This window comes from Simochromis diagramma, unplaced genomic scaffold (assembly GCF_900408965.1).
Source record: "Simochromis diagramma unplaced genomic scaffold, fSimDia1.1 OVJJ01000596.1, whole genome shotgun sequence".
Lineage (NCBI taxonomy): Eukaryota > Metazoa > Chordata > Actinopteri > Cichliformes > Cichlidae > Simochromis > Simochromis diagramma.
The window spans coordinates 19,978,887-19,999,713 of record NW_024387245.1 but is presented as its reverse complement, the minus strand read 5'-3'; positions in this window follow the sequence as shown (position 1 = coordinate 19,999,713).

Here is a 20,827-nt window from a genome sequence, read left to right as displayed (position 1 = left end):
GAGTACACAATCCATGTATTAATGTCACTGTTGCACACTGCATGTTGTACCGAAGCATCCAAGTTGTAAATTTCTCAGACACAGATGATTTAAATAAAATATTGTTTGGGTACTCCTGAAGCAATGTAATACTTGGATCTTGTATCTGGATTCATCTAAGTGACTGAGTGTAATTCAGAGCCATGGTGGGCAGCGGAGTCTATCCCAGCTGCCATAGGGCAACAGCCTGTTGCAAGGCTAATGCAAAGTAACAGGCAACCATTCCCACTCTCAGTCACACCTATGGCCAATTTAAGTACCAAGTAACCTAACCCCACTAACTGCATGTCTCTGGGCTGTGGGAGGAAGTTGGAATACCCAGGGAGGACATGCAAGGCCCTGGCCAGATAGTGAATTCAAACCCAGGAGTTTCTGGCTCGAACCCTGGACACAATGCAGCTTTTAAAAAATACCTATGTACAAGTGAACAAGGTGTCCAAACTTTTATATCAATTCAATGGTTAACTTGCACTCCATTTTTTTAGAAAGTGTTACTCTGGATCATAGAGTACTCATCCACTAAAGAAAAATCCAGATATAGTGCTTTTAAATATAATCTTTCAATGCTTTGACCACCATAAATAAAATTCCATTCAGCTCATGGCAGGCATATAGCTCAAAACTTGGCCAAAAAGTTACATTTTTATAGATACTACTAAAGGCAGGAGAGAAGATATATCTTTCTTTTTTGCACTTTGGGTGAAATCTCCTTTTAAACTGGCATGCTGTCTTTGAAGTGAACTTCTTTTCTTCGGCCTCTTAAAGCACTCCTCAGACTCGAGTTCATTGCGATTCCATGGGCAGCGTGCGATGTGCCAAGGGGTCCAACAGCAAGCACAAAACATTTTGAAAATAATAATGATCTCACTTTAACGCTTGTTTCTTCCTTCTCCGACTGCTTATGGCAGTGTCGGTGTCGATGGGAGTCATTAGAAGGGTCGGCCGCTCCTCCCGACTGATGAGGAGCGGCTGCAGCAGCAGGGACCAGGGGAGTAGGAAGAGGACATACTCCGGCACGCTAACGACCACAACCATCATCACCATCGCCACGCATACCTGCTGCTCTGGGGAGACGCTGCCTCCTGTCAAACAGCGGATGGACCCTGGTTTGCCAATGCAAAGTCGTGTGTGTTTGTATGTGTGCAAATGTATGCGACTGCAACTGCGTGTGTGTGTGTGTGTGTGTGTGTGTGTGTGTGTGTGTGTGTGTGTGTGTGCGTGCATACTCCTTCTGTCTACATAATCCTCCCCAAGTCTCACCTCACTCTTTGGATTTGACTGTTCACTCCTCTTTTTCTTCCTTCACCTCACCCCTCTGCCCCCCACCTCCTTCCTCCGTCTCTCACTGTATCACTCCATATATTCATGAATTTCCTGTTTATCATGAAAACTTATGCATGAAAATAGAGGGTGGGAAGGAAAAAAACAACAACAACGACAAAAAAAAAAAAAACACCAAAAAACAAACAGGGTGAATTTTGATCGTCTGGGTGCAGCGCACTGTGCACAGGCAGCCCGGTCCTCGGGGGACATATTCAAGAAGCCCCTGGTTCCATCTCCCTTTTCTTTTCATTACATTTCTTTCTCTCCTCCCTTCCATCCATCCATCCACCCACCTACCGCCTCCCTCCTCTCCTTCCTAATATTCGTCCCCCTTTGCTTTAGCCTCCCCCACCACCTACCCTCTGCCTTTCTCTTCTCCGTCTCCCCTTGACAGTGTCAAAGCCAGTTACAGACAGAAGAGCTCTCCTTCTTAAATAATTCACAAGTTGATTAATAGACTCACAAGGGTATAATTAGGCAGGGGAAAGACAGTGGCTAGTGTAACCAGTACAGTGCTTAGGGGAATTATAGAGAGCGGGGGTTATTGAGGAAATGGAGAGTACCAGTAAAAAATAAATAAATAAATAAAATACAAAAAAATAAAAAATGAGGCGGCTGCAGTGGTGGACTCATGAAGGGGATGAAGAGGAGGGGGAAGAAGGAGAAGACGAGGGGGGGGCACCTTTTTCTGAGGCTATGTGTTGGATATGAGGCAGCCTCTCCAGGAGCATGGAGCCTGGGGTTTGTTTGATGTGGAAATTGGACAGTTTGAATCCGTCTCCTTTAATTTTTCACAACTTACAGGGCCCCCCTGGGTGCCTCACATTCCTCTTATAGGATATAAATTAGTTTTTTTGTCCTCTCACTCCCTCATTTTTAAAGCCCTTTTTTCTCTTTCTCTTTTACACATTACCCAGGTACCCCTGTTATTATTATTTTTTTTCCTGAACCTTCTTCCTTTTTCCTTGCTGAAGAGAGTTGTAGTTTCACCCCCGATGTTTGTCAAACAGTCAGTCATCAGCATAAAGCTTCACTTATGTTGCCTCTAAGGCATCTTTTGTATTCTGAAAGGGATGCGCTTTCTGCTGCCAGGCTGGTCTTCAAAACAAACAAACAGAACAATAGAGCAACAGATCTCTCTTCTCAGTTCAGACGTCATATTTCTGTTGTGGTGATCTCTGTCTGCCTCACTTTCACTGTTAAAACAAAATGAAAAGAACCATCGGAAATACACCAAGACAGGTACAACACTGCCTTTTCCTTGCATGTGTTTTTCCCTTTCCTCCTTTCCGGGAAGTTCTCTGCGAGTTAAATCATTTATATTGGATACACACTGCTCTTTCTTTGGTTTGTTCCTCTGTATTTATTTCATTGTCAGTATCTCAGATTGCTTCCCACAGCCCTGCGCAGCTGTGGTTTTTTGCACTCGGTATACGCCAATATCCAAACAGACTGATGTGTCCATCCAGACACACCAGCACGCGGCTGACTCTGATGTGCGCCATGTCTGCCTGCATGTCGACGTGTCAACTCTAATTCAAGCTTCTCTGTTTTCCCTCTCATCTGTCTGCTCCAGATGTTGCGCTGGGTGTCAAAACGGATCTCTGCTCCGGAAAAAAAAAAAAGGTGGAAAGCAACATATTTCTCTGTTTGTAGAAACTGAGAGATAGACTTTGAAATTCATTTCAGGCTTGCAGGAGGAGATGAGCCCAATTCAGCAAGAGTACGCCTTGATGCCACTGCTTGTTATCTGCCCTGAGACTTCTGACGTGATTGCCAGGAGAAAAAAAAACATACAATGCTTAATGGTTAATTCACTTCTTTCATTGTCTTCCCTGTATTTGAAAATAGCACATTAATTATCCTTTTCTGTACCATGTAATTGGCCCTTCTTTGTAGTCCCCAACAGACAGCTAATGCCTTCTTTATATTTTGTAGGCTGTGCAAATACCCTGCCACCAGGAGGCGCTGAAAAGAGCGAGACCCCTGTGTGTTGATTTATTTATCTGTGTCTGGATTAAAGCCTGTATACCTGATAAAGGGGATGTCAGAGGAGCTTTGACAGCCACAGAGGCAGCAGAGTGTGTGCGATTTGGTCGCTGCGTCGGCAGAAACAAGGAGTGTCGATGGCATCTTTGAAGTCTTGACAGACGAGAGCCTCTGAACATCCCCTTAATCTTGCCTTCCCCTCAGAAAGGCGTGCGAGCAGGCAGGTTCTGAGCACACTCGGCTCCCTGTTTGCCTTATTCTCTTAATGACACAAACCATTCAGCCACCACGCATGATAGCATTTCATCTGGCATAATGTGTGGTGGCTGCTTACTTCAAACGCTTCAGCGCCTCTCCGCATTAAGCCGGCTGGAGACGGCAAGAGCCAGGACATGAACACACAAGGCTTTTCCTCGTGGCTTGATGGGATGCCTGTGTATAGTGTATGCTGTTTGATTGTGTTGATTGTTTTTCGTGAGCCCATCGAAAGCAAATACAAGGAATCTGCCGTGTATGATTGTCTGGAAATCTGATCAATGGAAAGAGATATGTTTCGCACCTGAACACTCTGTGTGCCTAGAGTAATTCACGGAGCTTATGATGACCCTTGAACCTTGAACTGTTCCCATTACTGTTTCTTCGCACAGTACTTTGCGGTGTTGCTTCGTCACGTAAAGACAGATCACTGCAAAGACAATGTCAGAGAAGGGTGGCTTTGCATTACTCTTCGCTCAGTTTGCAGCTTATTCGCCATCAGTGCCAGTTTGATGTTTTTCCATCAATTCCCATCTTCCACTATATCCCATTCAGAACAATGACAGACCAGGAATGAAACTGGAGTGGAATATGAGGGGAGTGTACGTGGTGGAGGACTGGAGCTTCTGGGCAGAAGAGGGCGGCAGGGTTAATTACTCCATTACTGGGTGGCTCAGCCAGGAGCTGTTTAAACAGGCCCCAGTCAGCAGGGGATTAGGCCTCATTACTCCAGCTAAAGTTACGCCCACGACCCTTCCCCACTGCCGATTACTGTGGGTTTGTCTGGTATTCTAGGGAATATTCATATAGAGGGAGGATGGGGAAATATAGAAAGGGAAAAGAGTCTAAGACCAAGCGAATGGAGAAGGATAGGTGAGGGGAAGAAGAGCAAACTGCCAAGTACAACATGGCAACTCCAGTACATCACTAGCATCATCACCTGAGCTCAGCCAAGGCTACAATTATCCCCCAAAATGCTCAAGCGTAGCAAGATTAGCATCTGAGGCTTAGGTTACCCTCCCTCCCACCAAGCCGAACTCTTCTGCCATTCTCACCCACTGCCTCTGCATCGTCCTCCTCCAGGTGTCTGATGGCACTAGGTGATAATGACGGTACTCTCATTTGCAGGAAGGACATGTCTCCTGAAATTAGGTTGATGTTTGTGCTCCATGAGTGGAGCACGATGGGTCGGTTTACCAGGTCTATAGGGCATGAAATACTTTGGTTTACAGTGACAGTCAAGCCACTCAGCGATGAAAGGAGTCTTTATGAAATTGATGATGAGGTGTTACAGCAATGAAATGCATTGCACTGGAACACTATAATGTGGCTAGAAGAATAGATGATTTATTGACTTTGATGATTTTTCCTTATCATGAGCAGAATTACCTGCAGGGTTTTACCAAACATGCAAACATGCCTTACTGCTATGCCAGTGGCACCATGGGGCTGTATGTAGGCCCACTGGTGAATCAACCTATTGAGTTTATGCTTACACAGAACACATGCCCATGCTAAGCAGGTGCAGTATTAACCTGAACTCAAGTATTTGCTCATTAGCATAAATTGTTAGTCACTAAAACAAAAATCCACAATGTGTTGTGATCCAAGTTTAAAGACAGACCTGACCAGAGCAGAGCTGCTTGGAGCTATTCATCCTGAGGTTCAGTTCAATTCAGTTTTATTTATATAGCACCAAATCACAACAGTTGCCTCAAGGCGCTCTATATTAAGGAAAATTAAGGTAAAGAACCTTCAATAATACAGAGCAAACAGAGAAAACCCCAACAATCAGATGATCCTCTATGAGCAAACACTTTATATGTTACTGTTTTTCCTTGTTCTGCTTTCGATTATACTAAAATACACTCCAAAGATTTGGCAATGTTCATGCTTTTCCAAGGTAGACCAAATCAATGCCACACTAATCTGGTCATTTCAGCATATTTTGACCACAAGAATTCCTTTAACTGATTTTAGTTGAACTAGAATATAAATCACCTTCCCCTATCGGTAGATCCTTGTATGTATTAACATGATTCTTGGACGGGACTGACCTTTACAAAGGTGTTTGAGTTTAATAGTCTTTGTCTGTGAAACAGCAGTAAGTGTCTTGTTCTGTTTTCACTCACTCCTGCATTCTCCTGTCAATATTGACATGCCTGGGAGGATAGAGAATTTACGGATGTATTCCAGCAAAGTTGCCGATGGATCAAATGGCTAAAAAAGTGGATGTCTTCCAATTAGAAGAGTCAGCTGTGTACTGGGAGAACTAATCCAGGGGCTTTTCAAAACAGATTTCTGAGAGCTTGAGTTGTGGCCTGCTGAACTGCACACTCAAAGTTTTGTGTCAGTGCCTCCTTGTCTTTAGTTCAATCACCTGGAACACTTAAAAAAAGCAGACATACACTTTTGTGCCGCACATTCACACTGTAGCCACGCAAATGCCTCCAGAGGGGCTGCCAAATGCAGTCAATAAAATTCCCATTTCATATGAGTGAAAATGCCTTTTTTTTATGAAAAAGAGACACACTCGCTCACCAAACTATGTGATTTAAGTTTAAATCCAGAACAGAGCTTCTATTATATAATTGAGGACAAAAAAAAGAAAGAAAGAATAAAATCAATAGAAGCAGCTGGATGTGGCCACGGCAGGCGCGGATCACATCCATATTGAGAGTGTACCCTCTTCGATCTGTGTCTGGGCCGGGCTCAGCTTCACTAACCTAATCACATACGGAGCAGGTCGATTGGAGGACTTAGCCAGTGGCGCTCTCTGATAGCATATGTTAACATGATGCTCCCTCTTGTTCACCGTTAAGAAAAGCTGCACCTGAGATCCTTGGCCATTCAGAGCTCAAAAACCAAGGATTATTTTAAACATAGCCTGAGGTGAGAGCGAGATTCTCCGCTCCAGTAACCAGAGCGAGCTGGAGGTGGGCAGCTAAGGACAAGAGGGGCAAACAGGATATTTATCCTATTGATTTTCTAAAGTTGAAACAAGAAGATTTAGGGGGGCTTGACTCTTAAAATTCCCAAGGAGCCGCTCACTGCTCAGCCCCATGGCCATAAACACACACGCACACACACACTCACACACAAACACACACACACGCAAACACAAAACATCTTGCTAGTGAGAGGTGTGAGGGAGGTTTAGGGGCCTTGAGCTGCAAAGCTGTGCTGTGCTGTGGAATGATGTGCCCCAATGTGTGTCAGAGGAATCATTATAGCTAGTGCTAGAGTTGAAGCCCGCCTATGGTGTTAGCGTGTGTGTGTGTGTGTGTGTGTGTGTGTGTGTGTGTGTGTGTGTGTGTGTGTGTGTGTGTGTGTGTGTGTGTGTGTTTGAGAGAGAGAGTCATGTAGCAAAGTGGAGGTGTGAGCAGACAACAGATGGGAAGGGCCTCGGTATTGCAGAGATGTGGCTTTTGTCTCTCCCGCTGAAGAGAGAAAAAACCTGCAAATCAATAACAAACCTGCTGTGAAAGAAAATGTGTGGGAATGTGACTGAGCTCACAGAAAGTGTCCTGGAAATTTACACATTTTGGTGGCAGGTTCGCAGTCTGAGGGATAAGAAAGTTTGGCTGTTGTTTTCTGTATTCATAATCTTGTACTTAGTCTTAATCTTTTAAAAAAATATTTGATAAATTAAGTCTCATGGCACCTTAAAATGGTGAATTGCAGTCATTTTAAGGGTACAAAATTCTGGAGGTAAAGGCTGTTACACATGGGCGTTGAGTGACTGACAGCTGAAACACCTCCAGTACTTAACGAGGAAAAGAAACCCTCCTCCTCTGTTGCTTAAGTGCAGAAAATGAGCAAATATCTGACTTTTTGCCCAAAAAACATACATAAAATTAGGCTTGAAATTCAGTTACATGTGCTGACAACAACAGATGAAACATTTATTGGGTCCAATCCTTTTGATCAGGGTTGTCAAGCTTATTTCACATCATGGGCCACGTACAGCCCACTTTGCCCTTAAGTGGACTCTTTCAGAGGAAAGAAGGTTAACTACACTATTATTATTTTCTAAATAATGGAACAGTTGTGGTCTATTGAATGAAATAAATCTGTCAGTATGACTCTTTGTGCTTAAACTATAAGGAATAAATGTGTAAAATTACAGAAAGACAATTCTGCTGGCTAAGTTTTTGTTAACTCACAGAAAAAAAAAACTTTTTACTGTGGACCCACTATAAATGACATTTCTATATATTTCTATAGAATTTCTATAGTAAATTATGAAAACCAGTGAATGTTTATCCATTACTTAGTTACTTTAGTGCACTATGAATGGCAGGAAAAGCTGGAAAAAGGCGATGAAAATGGAAATGGAGTTAGAAGTTCAGAATGAATGCCTCTGAGCCTTAAGTTTGAACCCCTGCTATAAATCCATCCACTTCACCAAGATTACTGATTTTTAATCAGGTGGGCAAAATTGAGTCTCCACCCAAACAAAAATTGGTTGGCATCCCATTCCAGCTGCTCCATTTCCATCTAGACATTTCTGTCTGATGTCAAGCAAAGCAGAACATCAGTGCTGTATTTTATAGAAAATAAAGAAACAATCTGCAGCTGTTGGATTCTTGGTCAATTGTGCATAAATTCAATAGGGCGTAGTTTTGTTGCTTGCTGAATTGTCGAGGAAACGATAAACAATGAGGAAAAAACAGGGACCGTTCCAAAGCAGAAAAGATTTATGAATATATTTATTTGTGAATTAATTGAAGTCTGAAGAAAACGTGAATTCCACCAGTCAAAAATTAATCAAATAGCGCTGCAGGGCTGTCTCCAAACTTTTTTCACCTTGTTAACAACTCGAACGGTAACTTATATTGTCAATCTTCCACCTGAAATGTATTCAGATGCTCAATTTTGGTGCAAAGTTTTGAAGGAGTTTGACAATGTTTCCAGAACAACAACCAAAGTGAGTAGTACAAATAATAGTCACTGCATTCTTTGCCATGTCACCGCTATCCTGAAAAACAGACCCCCTCCTACCTCGCTGACCTTCACCACAACTACAATTTTCTGCCAGCACCAGCCTCCTGTCTCCACCCCCCTCCAGAACCAGTGTCAAAGCACTGCCACCTCTACCCCATCACCCCTATTCAAAACCCCTTGCATTTTACATCCAGCCCCTCAGTAATCTCTTTACAATTTGCAGACTTTGAGGTCAAAATGTAACTAGACGTAACTAAACATTAGCCAAATTTATTTTAAAAGACAGCAATTAATTTACTACACAATCTAAAACATATTTCAAACAATTGTTGTTCAGTTTTAACCCAAACATTTTCAACCCTAGTTCCAAAAAAAGTTGGGATACTGTATAAAATGTAAATAAAAACAGAATGCAATGATCTCGAATCTCATAAAGCCCAATTTTATTCACAGTAGAAGATAGAATACCTATTTAGTGTTTCAACTGGGAAAATGTAACATTTTGGGAAAATTATCAGCTCATTCTGAAGCAACATGTTTCAGAACAGAGCATGTTTACCTTTTTCTTTTTTTTCCCGTTTCACAGCAGTATGGAAATGAAAACTTTGGAGACCAGTTGCTGGACATTTGGAAAAGAAATACCCACTTTGCCTTAGTTTACAATGAGCTTTGGCCCATGAATCATGTGGCGTCTTCTTTGTATGATAGAGTTTAAACCAGCATGGTGAACTGTGGTCACAGTGATTTTTGGAAGTGTTCCTGAACACATGCAGTGATTTCCATGACAGAATCATGCCTGTTTTTAATGCATTGCCACCTGAGGACCCAACGATCACAGGCACAGCCTCAGTTTTTACCTGTATCTATTCTTAAAGTGTAATTGCTTTGGCCACAATATTTTCCTCTTTAGTGCTCTTTGCCCTGGAGTTTAACTTTGTTGCCAGTTAAGCGTTAACTCTTAAACACTCAAAGAAAAAACTTCATGTCTTCCTTCTTAGGTTGATATTGTTAAACTGGTAAATGGCGTTAAAGTAATGTAACAACTTGTATAACAAGATATTTTCTTCGGGGACTAATAAGCATAATAATATCTCATGTTTTGCTTTTGTTTTTGCAATAATAGTAACAATTCCAACACTGATGTTTACTGATAATATATGACAAATGCCAACATGTCTGACTTGGCATTGTGACATCATCTTGTAGTAACTACAGCATCATTCGCTCACTTGTTCATGTTTATATGTCCCCTTATTAAACCACGTGGGATCCTTGATGTAGTCCATTCTTTGGCACTTGCTCGCTGATGCGTTTAGAAAAGCAGTGCTTCATTCAAGAAATAAATGAGCATATATATGAGTTGCAACACTTAAATGAATTACTAGCTACAGCACTGATTCTTATTCCTTTACATTGTTTCTAAACAGACTCAGTAGGAAAATGAAAAGATAGCACTTTGACATTTTAACACATTAACTTATGACTCTTGAATTGAGTGATATTTCACACAGCCAGGTTTAGTTAATCCTCATCACGAGATATTAACTATTTAGACTTTTTAAAAGCCTAGCTAAAGATGTGCTATAAATAAATTGTGCTATTAAAAGACTGAAGGGTGTAGAATGACAATTAGACTTTTTTTTTATTCAGACACAGCACTGAAGCACAATGAAGAGACATGATCCTCTACCAATGCAGTAGAGACGCAAATCCCAAAAGTACTTTTATAAGGTCAATACCTTAATTTAAAAAGAGGCAACAGAGTGGCAGTGAGATCAGAGAGTGTCATAAGCCACAGAAACACAATGTGGTTGAAAATTGACTTAGTTCTAACTAGTTCTTGTTAGTTTAACCATATTCTGACTAGCCACACCCCCCACTTCTCTCCCCTGCAGACAGATGAGCTCAATTACTGATACGTCTTTGTTTAGACACACATGCACACACGGTATGACACAGATTTTATTAGACAGCAAAAAAAACCTAAGCATAAAAGTTTGTTTTTAGTTTCAATCGTTTACTGTTATAAAAACAAATATATCTGTGTGATTTCAGCACTTTATGCTAATTACAGCTCATCAGTCACAGGCCTGCAGTGCTGGCTGCAACTCTCATTTCTGCATTCTCCACCTGCTCCTGTTGGACCTCCTGGGTCAGTCTGCAGCCACGACTCCACGCTCGGCGGTCACAACTCGTGACTCCTCAGTCATGCTCGCAGATTATTGCTAATCTCATAGGTGGTGAAGAGGTGCTACGTTAATTGTTCTTTGGAGTGCCCCAATTATGCCATTAACGGCCCCTCAGTGATGAGGCTAATGGCGAGAGACCTCGTTTGCATAGCATTATCTTAATTGAGCCCGAGGCCTGGCATGAAAACAACCTCGAGATTATGTTACTGATGGATGGTGGCAATGGTCCGGCGGCAACCATTTACCCGACAGCTATATTAATTAACAGCTATCCAGTTACATGGGCTTTAACAGGGATGAATAAGTTAACATGGTGACTGTGATGGTGGTGGTGACAGCACTCCTGTGCCTATGTGTGGGCTTTTAATCGACGAGACACACTAATACAGGATATGTGTGTGTGTGCGTGTGTGTGTGCGCGCGCGTGTGTGTGTAGAGGGATGCAAAAAGAAGGCCTGGCATCGGCTCTTATTACCCATTTCCTAAAGGAGGAAACGGAGCCAGCATTAGTACCAGCCTTTAAATAAATCACCACACAAAGCCTGCACTAATACTTTTAATCGTGAATTAATTACGCGCTCATTGCAGGGAGAAGACCCATAAATGTTCCAATATGCTCAAGCCTGAAATCGTTATTGCACAATATCTCAGGAAAAGAACAACTCCAGAGTGTTTCGCCTTATGTAACGTAAAGCCTGGACTTATTGTGGATCACCCTTGGACCAGAACTTGGACTCACGCATGCAGACACGCAGAGCATCTCTGGACCAGGGTGGAGTTTTCAGTGAACTGGGCCAGCCAGGTAACTCTTTTGTTATGTAAAGATCTGCTATGTGATCCGTTAGGATAAAAGAGGAGAGAAAAAGAAGCCGTTCAGATAAGCTTCCCCTCATCAGATAATTAAGGATGCCTTTGCTCCAGTTTCCCCTTCTTAGCATAAGTGTCTGATCAACTTTCAATAAGCTCATCAGTCAGAGTTGGTCCTCGAAGCGCCGCTGCAGGGGTTGTTGCAGGTTCCTCCAGGATGCAAGTCAAGTGCATTACCAGGAGTCTTGGCCTCTGGCGTGCCCAGTAGGGTGCAAATAAATTTAAAATTGTAAAAAAAAAAATCAACAAATTACTCTGCTAGATGCAACCAACAGTGAACAGACAGCTCAAGGATCAGTCATAGCTGTTGTTTTGCAGTATATTTACAGCCTGTTGTTTTAATATTTCCATGTGGATTAGATATCATTAATCCAGCCTGCCGAGACTTTAACATTTGAGCTGTGGCTTTTCTTCATTTTTCCTTCACTAATCGTTTAATCAACTAATCAATTTGTTCAACCACCATATTTGTAAATTAGTTTTTTTGATTTTAGCCTCCAGTCTCCAGCTGCCTGTGCAATCTGATGTTTTGGGGGGGTTTTTGGTCCCATGTTCTCTCTTTAGATGTCACTGCTTTGACAAACTGTGCAAATGAGCCACAAATCCGGAAGCACAATTTGAAATAATTTTTTAATAACATGCAGAGGAAGTCAACAAGTCGCGCTTGCCTTCGGGCTACAATAAGTGAAATTACTTACTGTTTGTGCTGCCGTCTAATTGCAGCCTCTCAACAAACGGTTTAGACTTTTTTTCCCCCCCTGTTAGATTTTCCCACCTCAACAGCCCTTTGCTTCTTGTCAAAACTCTTCCTCCACCTGTCACAGTGTGCGAGTTTTGTGCACGGTCGCACCCCCCCCCCCCCCCCCTTCTTTTCCATCGCCCCCCTGTCTCTGCCTCCCCTGCTGCCAGTTTTTAACTACACTCCACTCTGGCCTCTGCTCTACTTGTTACAGCCCCAACATGAGTGCAAACAATCAAAGTCTTTGGGAACGCTAAAATATGCATGGCTATCCGTGACAGACAGATAAAGCAGGGCAATTAGCCACGTAATCCTAGAGCATCGTACGGAATAGTCCGCCTCAGCTGTCCTCCCTCCCCTCCTTCCCTTTACTCTCTTGGTCTCCATTAGTTAAATGTACTCTGTGTGTCGGCTCCCCATCAAATCAAGTAACACTTCCCCTAATTGGCTTATAAATAATACAGCAGGGCCTACATTATAATTTCATCAGTGGTAAACATTGCAGGGGCAGTTGGTAAAGAACCTATCCCTCATTAATTTCGTAATTTGGGTAGATGGAACGAAGGGGAAGTGAGGGAATGAAAGGTGGAGAAGGAGAAGGAGAGAGAGCTGCGGGGATCGGATGAACGGAGGGACTCGTATCACCTCAGGTAGAGGGAAGGAGAAAGAGGGAGAGATAGACGAGGGGGAAAAAAGAAAAAACAAGAGGGAAGATGCTGCTGCCGCTTGTGTTAAGAGATGTCGGATATTCAATCCGGGGGTTTTGTCAGTACTCCTGTGCAATAGGTGATGAGGGCCCTGCTGCCCCCATTTTACACACAAATACACACAAGTAAACACAATCTCCCTCCCCATTCTCACTTGCTGTTCTTTTTTGGTATCAACTTAATGAATATTTCATAACAAGCTGCATAAATATTCATTCTAATGGTTTTGCACATAGTTATTACCGGTATTTTCTTTTAAAAAAAAACACACACACAAAAAACAAAAATACTTATTTAAAATTCAGTATAACCAGGCCCTGAAATCATTTCCCACTCCCATGCAGGCACACAGAAATTATCTAGATCAACTAGTCAAATAGTATTTCAACTGCAAGTCACTGGAGCTATTACAAAAATCCTCCCCAAAAGCTTGTTGAAGACACATATTTGTCTTTGGGAAAGGCAGAAAGTTCATGTCTAATTTTTGTCATCAGCTGCAATCGCAAGACAAACCAGAGAAATTCCCAAAAGATTGGCTGTGTGATGAAATTCTTTTTGTAAAAGGCAATAGGTCTGTAACTAGCCTTCCTCCCCTCGGCAGCTAAATGTCACCCAAACCTGCTATTATATTGCATAATGCACTTTTAAGGGAATTTTACATAGCCTGTGATAGATGCTAGGAAATATGAGGTGTACGAATATGACACCCTCTGATCTCTGAAAGACAGATATTAAAGCAAACTCTCAAATGAGCCATCCACCCCCCACCCCCCCACATTCTTTTCCCGCTGAAATCTGAGGAAGGAAAGGCGCCGAGAGCCCTTCAGCCATCAAAAGGAAAGTTAAGTGCTTCACATTCTTGGTGAGATTTTGAAAATGAAGCCACCTGAAGGCAATCTGTATCTGCTGGAACCTGACTTGTCACCGTTACAGAGAGCTGTCACTTCACGGTGCCAGCGCTGATGGAGACAGACACCCGTCATCCGTTGCAGTGACGAACACTACGTGATGTCTTGCAGGCCTGCTGAACAGGATGTTTCACTTATGATCTGCAGAAACATGCTCGTGCGGAGCCAGGAGAGCTTTTTGTTCACTTATCGCTGTGATCTGAAACTAAGTAAGAAAATACAGCATTTTAAGGCAAGAAAGGAAGAAAGAAAAAGAAGCAACTACCCATCAATCACACCAAAAGCCATATCACATGGATCTCATTAAACTGGAATGTACTCAGATCCTTTGTGTAAATATAGCAATCAGTTCTGAATTAGAATTGTATAGCATGTATAATTTATAGCTGAAAAATCCATTCAAGTATCAAAGGAACCCAGTCTTCAGCGCTGCAAATTACTGGTAGATGATAAGACATCCATAGTCAAAATCTATAAAACAAAGAAACCAGTAATTCCTGAAAGAAACGGTGTCTTCTGGCCCCTCACGACTGGCTGCAGGTGCCTACTGGTTGAGATATTTTAAAATCTTTTCTTTCCTTTTATTTTATTTTAGCAAATTTTAAAGAGGTTAATTATTCATACATTCACAAGAAGCACAAAAAGCTAAAAAAAACAAAAAACAAAAACAAACCCCAAAACAAAACACTGAAAAAGGCAAAATAAATTAATTAATGAACTATTTTTTATATAACAGCAAAACCAGCATTAACTGGCATCACAAACTTGTATTAGTATACATGATATTAGACATAATAGCTGAAATCTTATGTCCTCAGCTTTGTATAGCTTATTGATGTAGCGTATGCAAAACCCAGAGTTGTCTGTGAATTGACACTCCCTAAATTATTACTGAGTGAAGCCACACCAAGGTTTGGATTACAAACTGCACAGGCAAAGCAGAATACATGGGCCAGACTCCCGAGACCACCAAAGACCACCAAAGACCACCAAAGACTTTTTTTTACTGTGCAGCAATCAGTTTTTAGGAATATCATCTTGTAGCTGGGATCTAAATTTAAGTGTAAATTTTAGGAGAACAGTATTTCATCGTCTGGTACAATTTACAACCTAAGCTAAGAAACGTTCCATTTCATTACGACATAGTCATTTAATGTTTATAGTAATTATGATGGGTGGATGGGTGGATAAGCAAAATACTGGACTATTTTGCTTACATGGGAACATATTAAGAAATTTGAGGTTTTTATACCAGTCAAAGATTAGCAAAATAAATACAAAATTGCCCTTTAAATGATCATTTAATTTATTAAGGGAAAACAGCTAGCTCAGGGGTGGGCAGTCTCAGTCCACGAGGGCCGGTGTCCCTGCAGGTTTTAGATCTCACCTTGGGTCAACACACCTGAATCACATGATTAGTTCGTTACCAGGCCTCTGGAGAAGTTCAGGACATGTGGAGGAGCTAATTTAGCCATTTAAATCAGCTGTGTTGGTTCGAGGACACATCTAAAACCTGCAGGGACACCGGCCCTCGTGGACTGAGACTGCCCACCCCTGAGTTAGCCAAACCTAACTGGCCCTATGTATGTTTCACTAGCCACACCCAGACCTGATTACTGCCAGACCTGCTAAATCAAGAAATCACTTAAAGAGAATCTGTCTGAAAAAGTAAAGTAGGCACAAGAAAAGCAATGTGTTAAGTCACAATCTGAAGAAACTGAAGAACAACTGAGAAACAAAGTCATTGACATGTATCACTCTGGAAAGGGTTACAAAGCCATTTCTAAGAGTTACTCCAGTGAAAGTCATTTTCCACAAATAGAGAAGACTTGGTAAACCTTCCCAGGAGTGCCCAGTCTACCATGAAAGACAAAGACTCATCCAGGAGGTCACAAAACCCCAGATCAAACCCGAACTGCAGGCCTCTCTTGCCTCGGCTAAAGTCAGTGTTCATGATTTAACAATAAGGAAGAGACTGGTCAAAAATGGCATCCATGGGAGAGTTCATAGGTGAAAACCACTGCTGACCAAAAAGATTAAAAGGCTCCTCTCATGTTTGCCAAGAAACGTCTTGATGATTCCTGAAAGTTTAGGGAAAATGTTCTGCGGACCTACGAGAGCAAAGCTGAATTTTTTGGAAGATCGTGTTAAGTGTTTGACAAATTACATAAGTTATTGTTCAGACTCGTCAAAACCCCTCAGAGTGCGACTGTTCTCCTATCTATGCTAAGCGAGCAAAACCCGATTTACAAAATCAAGTCATGGGCAAATTCAGAGACAATATTAATATATCACTTAGTTCTGAACATGAAATAGTCAAGGTAAAAAAAAAAAAGCACAGCTCTTTAGATCAAATGTAATGTTCCAGTCACTTCTGACCTCTGAAGGCGGGAGATGTTGCGCTAACCGTCAGAAAAGGTTAAACCAACCACACACTCAATGCAGCCCCTCCACTTAATTACCGCAGAACAAGAGGAGATGGGGAACATGTTGAGAATGAGCTTAATTAATGTAGCAGTAAAAAGTGGCCCTCCCTCTCCGTGTCCGTTCTGCTGTTCAGTATTAGTTCCACTTCGGTGCTCTCAAAGCCTCGAACAAATAGCGACTCTAATGATGGACATGCAACCTCCCCCCTCTATCCTCCTCACACAGCCTCACGGCTGGTCTCGGGTCACTGCCCTCCCTGCTTGCGTTCTCCCCCCCTCCAGCTTCCCCAGGGAGTGCGTGGGGGGTAGTTAGACAGCCGTGTTCACTCCATCAGCTCGGAGAAAGCAGAAGACAACCTTGCATACTGACTTCATTAGCACTGACAAGTTTGGGGGGGATGCGGCTCAGTTTATAAGACTTTAGAAACAGAAGAGAGGAGAGCCTCATGGGGGTGTAAGGGAGTCAGATGCAGCTCTGGATTGTTGCTGTGCCAAAGTGTTTATTGTGATGTATTTCTGGGCCCAAACTCTATAGACAGCCATGTTTATTTCACAGCTCAGGGACTATCTGCTTCCTGTCTGAATGATATGTAAATAAAGTAAATATAGAAGAAAAGAGAAGGAAGATTTGTCAGATGGGGCTGGCCAATCAAAGGAGTGAATTCAATTATGAATATTTGAAGTTTGATTCACTGTCACACATGGAGAAAGAGGGATTATGAGAATAGGACCTACACAAACCCTAGGCATACTTGACATGCAGTAGTGTTGGGTAATCTGTTCCATAGTCCAATTGTCCTGTTGTCTCCCTCTGTGATCACCAATAAAATCAGCACTGGGATGGGGCTGGGGGAGTAATTAAAATGCATCCATTAAGGTAGCGTTATCCATGCGACATAATGCACAACGTGTGGCTCAAAACAGCTTTCTCACTAGAGCTGGTGACAGTGGAGCACACAAATGGACACCAAGAGAAAGAACACACCTGCAGGAAAGCTTTGTTCACCTAGAATGATGCATAATTTAGCCTACCATAATTAATGAATGTAAGCGGGTAGATATCAGCTGAACAGATAAAACAGTATTAAGTCACACTTGCCTTCCTTTTTATTTTTTAGCTTTATAGTTTTGCTTGTTGTTCAGTTTGTTTTTATGTATAAAGTGGCTTAATTGTCTTTACTTCACTCTTCATAGTGCCCTTCTATAAGCTGGCAGGAGAAGTGGTAGAGGAAGTACATTTGGTTTGCAGTGATTACCAGGCAAACACAGCAGCTCACGCTGGATTTGAATAAAAAACAAAAACGCACACAGAGAAAAACTATATAAAAAAAAATGTAACAAACTGTTCAAAAGAACATACAGAGACTTAGTCAAATGAAAAAAAAATGTTGCTAGGCCTGTGGCATTTGGGCAGTTGGCTCCCTCAAAAATATATTTTAGAGGTTTTGCAGACATGTTACCACTAATATTAACTTGTTTGACAATTCAGGGTTAATAATCACAGAGGCATAGAAATCCACCCATGACTATCTGGCTTCCATCAGTCAATAAGGAAAAAGACACTGCCAGTACTTAGAAAGTGTTTGTAGACAAGTCTGTGTCTTCCATGCAAACTACAGGTCATTGGCTACAATTGTTATATCACTGCATTAATGTATTACTGGGAAGATTTTGCCCGGGAAGTTGTCCCCAATCACTCTGATCATCATCGATCTCGATTAGTACAACCCTACTAGGGAGCTCACCAACCAAAGAGCCAACAGTACACTGCCTGATGCTGTTAATACGATGTGTGGAATCAAGAACAAGAACTACAATGTACAGACAATGGCTACAGGGAACAGTTTTCATTGTTTTTAACACTTGTTTTTTCTTCACAAGAAATAGGTTTTCTGTCTTCCATTTGAAGTGGGAAGTTGGAAATCCCAAGTTCTAAGATGGAATTTTCAGATGAAATACTTTCCTCCCGAGTTGTTCTTTCCATTCAGAATGTCACACCAACCACCATCCCTGACTTCTTAATCCAAGATGGCAGCAGTGAGCGTAAATTGTAGTAAAACTTCCAAGTCTTCCTACAGTGTCTGTGAACACTGACCAGGCTCCATCAGTGAATGTGGTGCAGAGATGTTTTAAAGAGCAAAAAAACCCAAGATGAATAGCTCTGCCTTCTTAGTCAGCAAAACAAAACCTGTTTTTGTTACTTGTACTACTGGAATGTGGTCAAGTCAAGTGGGACATCACTTACTGGTCCGACATTTGAGGTAAGCATAAGCTAACAGGCCAAAATACATAAAACAATAAGAGTAACCAACATTATAACTTGTTCCACATTTTTGGCCCTGGCCCCAGTGCAGTACACAGCTACAACAAAGCTCTACATATCACCGAAGAACCACCAAAGCATGCTGATGCGGACTAAACCAAAATAGACAAAATCAATGTTACAATGTACTTGCAATATACAGCAAATGAAGAAAAATGCTGTTTTTTTTCTTGCACTATTCTGTTGGACATCAAGGTGCTTCCTCGCATTACAATAATGCAGTCTTAGATTAATACTACAGAAAAATCGACACTTTAATACTGCCCAACCCTATCATCAACTCCTCCTGAACAAAATGTTAAAAAAAATCATCAACAGACACAGTGTTGTGATCCCAACAGGCGATGCAATCACATGTCTAAGGCAGTAAAGTAGCTGCCATGTTCTGCGGTTTAAATTGGAGAATTCTGAAGCAACAAAACAAATCGATACTCTCTCGAGAATACACTGGGACTCATGTTGGAAATCTATTCTAAACAAAACAAAAGGAATATCACATGAAATTAAGGTGTGAAAAGGTGCCATGAATGTTTTATGCCTTCCAGCCACTGACATAAAGGATATAAATATTGTATGCAAAGAGAAAAATCCCCTGTTTGAAGTCTTGAGAGCAAAGACACTGGGAGAGAAAGGGAGGGGAAGCAGGTAATTACTAGTGGAGATGCTCTTTGACGGATTATTATATTAAAGCAGGAGGAGGATCAACCAAACACAGCTAACCTCTAACAGCGCTGGTCTCCACCTATCAGTGACAGGAACATTACAACCTGAGGAGCCACTTGCACTTGACAAACACGACAACGAGCAACAAATCCCCAGGCTGATAAAAAGAAACCTGACTGCCAAGAAGGCACCGCATACTGCAAACCTACCACAGTCGGATCTAATGAAAAGCTAAATACGAGGCTTTGAGTTACTTTAACTTAGGCTACAGTCACACCAGGAGAAAACACTACAGACTGCAGTACAACCAAAATCACTGTAAGTTTGCAATCAGCTTGCAAATTCTTACCTCTAAAATCATCACTTTAACGACAGGAACCAGGTCTGCAACCTCTCGCAGTCAATTGTGGTCTTTAAACCAACTTGGTGCGTCAATATAGCGATAAGACAGAGTCAGTCTGCTAACTGTTTTTGATAAACCTAATAGCTATTAACATAAACCTTAACAACTCATTCAACTCTTTTTCTTTATTTGATGGAGACAGCAAAAAAAAAAAAAGTAATGCAATCACTCTCCAACCACTGTTTTTCCTGGTCAGTTGGAGGTTGCCATCCTATTCTTACTGCAGTGTGAAAAGAGACACTAGAAAGGACAGCAGCTGCGCAAATATAGGAGCAAATTTTTGTCCTCTGCTCCAAATTTTTACACCAGCTTTGGATTATACAAAATTCAAAAGTACCTTTGAATACACCTTACATTGAGCCTCGGCACAGCCCCTCAGTTGATCAACTATGAAAACCACAGCTTATATAGAAGACTATAAAACTAGTCACTGTGACGCCACCTAATGGTAAATGAAGTCTCCTGAAACCTTGAGCTGAATGTTCTCACAGCACCATCTTTGCTGTTTCAAACCAGACTGTGAATCCAAGCATGTTGCAAGCTCACTGGCTAACTTAATTAAAGAGTCATTAGCCTGTGATCGCACCCTGGATAACCATATTCCTAAGAGGTGGGTGTGGCTTAAGTGTTGTATCTGAAATATCTGAATATTCCCTCTCACTGACATCATAGTGGGGCAAGAGGAGAAAGATCACCTTGAAACTGAGCATACAGAGCAGTCTGAAGTCTGGGCTTTTGGCTCATAATTCCTTGACTCTTCAGAAAATGTTTAATATAACAACAAATGTGGAAAAGCACAAAGCTCCACTTGGAATGAATAATATAACTTTTTCTTTTACTTGGTTTTTTTTTTTTACATGTTGCTTAAAAGTTGGAAAGTGCGCTTATCAGTTCCACCGGGGAATGCCGTATCACGCTGAGTGGTGCAACCCGCATCATACCTCACATCAAAAAAAGTGTAAAAACACACAAACGGTGTGTCTTTTATGTGTGTATGACATTTAAAAAACAAACAAATCACAAAGGACATCACAGGGAAATAAACAATG